Source organism: Ochotona princeps, chromosome 1 (assembly GCF_030435755.1).
Source record: "Ochotona princeps isolate mOchPri1 chromosome 1, mOchPri1.hap1, whole genome shotgun sequence".
Taxonomy (NCBI): domain Eukaryota; kingdom Metazoa; phylum Chordata; class Mammalia; order Lagomorpha; family Ochotonidae; genus Ochotona; species Ochotona princeps.
This window is the reverse complement of record NC_080832.1, coordinates 69,298,350-69,301,099: the sequence shown is the minus strand read 5'-3', so window position 1 is coordinate 69,301,099 and position 2,750 is coordinate 69,298,350.

Genomic DNA, 2,750 nt, shown 5'->3' with positions numbered 1-2,750 from the left:
AGTAGTGTATATTTCCCCAGCATCTTATAAAAGGTACCTTAAGGAGATTAAGAGGCATACTTAAGGATAGTACTTGAAAATGCCCCCCAAGTAGAATAAAGGAGAAAGTTAAAATAATAGACTTACATGTGTAATTTTGCAGTGTCTGTTCCATCTGTGTTAAAGACAATTGTTTCCAACAAGTATTCAAACATGATATCTCAGATGCTTCTTTGGACACAGTGAGCATATATTTGAAGACTGTGTATACTTTGTTTATTTTTACATAGCATGGAAATTATGTGTTTGTTATTTGTGTTCACTTGGCCAAGAACTCTGCTTTTGTGATGGATATTTGGTCAAGAAATCTGCATGTAAGGTAAAACAATAGAACGTATGTATCCAGGGTAGGTGTTTAACACAGCAGTCAGGATGCTGCCTGTGGTACCCACATCTCATACCAGATTCCCTGGGCTGAGCCCTGGCTCTGCTTTCAATCCCACTTCCTGTTAATGCATACCCTGGAGGCAACAAGTGGTGGCTCTAGTACTTAGGTCCCTTGTGTGCTACTTGCACAGGAGATCTGTGAGTTCTGAGCTCCGTGCTGTGGTATGGCCTAGCCCTGGCTGTTGTGGGCATTTGAGAAGTGACCAGTGGGTGACAGATCTCTCTTTCTTCCCTTGAAATCAGTAAAAATAATTTTTAAAACTATTTTACTTTTATTGGAAAGTCAGATATACAAAGAGGAATAGAGACAGAGAGGAAGAGCTTTCATCTGTTGATTCACTCGCCAAGTGGCTGCAGTGGCAGGAGCTTGAGCCGATCCAAAGCCAAGAGCCCAGAACCTCCTCCAGGTCTCCCACACAGGTGTAGAGTGCCAAGGCTTTGGGTTGTCTTCCAACTGCCTTCTCAGGCCACAAGCAGGGAGCTGGATGGGAAGCGGGGCCACCAGGATTAGAACCGGCACCCATATGGGATCCTGGGGCATACAAGGTGAGGACCCCAGCCGCTAGGCTACCATGCTGGGCCCCAAAAATAAAATTTAAAAATAGTCATGATCATATCATCTGTATTTTTTGTCTGCTTCTTTATTACATTCTCTCCTTTATTGCATTCTTGCCTATTTATTTCTATTTTCTATATTCCTGGATCACTAAGTATCTGGTATCTTCATTCTTTCATCTTCTTTTTGGGCAATTTACCTACTTTGTTCACTCTCTAGGAGGCATTGGGTTCCTATCCAGCCCTGATCAGTGGCTGGAAATGCCTCGCACCAGCAACTCTGGTACAATTTTTCTACTTAGAACATCACTCTCTGTGTGGACCTGGCTACCAAAAAACCTAAAACCCTTGGTGTCTCCTAGTGGCCTGGCAGCAACCCACGGGGTACATTTCCATCTGTGAGGGGTCACAGTAAGGCTTGGGATCCTTGAATCTTCATTTGCATCATTCAGGACAAAGTTTTCAAGGGCAGGTTGTGGAGGTTCTGAGAGGAAAACCACTGTTGACCCACTGTTAGCCTTTCTTCCTGTATCTCCATTATTTGGAAACTCCTGATAATGCTTTAGCATCTGTACCAGCTTTTTCTTTTGTGTAACTCTATGGCAGGTTGTTCAGTTTAATACAACAGTTATTTTTCTTTCTTTTTTTTTTTTAAATAAAGGTTTACTTATTTTTATTGGAAAGGCAGATATGCAGAGGAAGAGAGACAGAAAGATCTTCTGTCCGATGATTCACTCCGCAAGTGAGCGCAATGGCCGGTACTGAACCGATCCGAAGCCAGGAGCCAGGAGCTTCCTCCAGGTCTCCCACATGGTCGCAGGGTCCCAAGTCTTTGGGTCGTCCTCGACTGCTTTCCCAGGTCACAGGCAGGGAGCTGGATGGGAAGCAGGGCTGCTGGAATTGGAACCGACGCCCATATGGGATCTCGGCATATTCAAGGCGAGGACTTTAGCCGCTATGCTATTGCACCGGGCCCAACAGTTATTTTTTGAGTGGTGGATGAGAGGAAGACAGTTATCAGAGATGACTACGTACTATAGGGTGCTGGCTGTGGGCTAAGGGGAAAGTACTGCCATTCACACAAAAAATGAGATCCTTGTTTAAAGAGCGGTCAGCCTGGCAGGTGTTGTGCATAGCTTTACTGAGGTATAATTGACTGGTCAGATGCTGTTTATTCACAATGTAAAAGCTGATGGATTTTTAACATATTTATATCCACAAAACCATTCCTACAACCAATGTAAAGACCAGTTCCATTATCCTCAAAAATCTTCTGGGTTTCCATGGAGTCCTTTCTTCCATTCCTCCCTGACAACAGGGAAACAAACACCCATTTGCTTTCTGTCCCCATGAACTTGTATGGATTTTCTAGAACCGATTTATTCCTTTTTGCTTGGCTTCTTTCATTCAGCATAATTGTTGTGAATCCACCCATGCTATATATACACATAGTACTGATACATACCTCTGTTCACTTCCTCTTGTTGCTGAAATATGTCCCATTGTCTGGATGTACAATTTTTAAAGCCAAGCAACTGTTGTTGGAGATTCCATTGCTTTTTCCCCCCATTGCTTTTAATCCAGGCTGTTACAAATAACATGATAACCCTTTGTGTGCAGTCTTTGTATGAACTTACGCTTACTTCCCTCTTTGTTGCGCTTTCATTTATGATTTCAACATGAGGTTGGCATTTGATGTTCATGTAAAGAGACTAGAGACTGCTTGGAATGCCAAAGTTCAAGTCCCAGCCCTGCTCCTAATTCTCGCT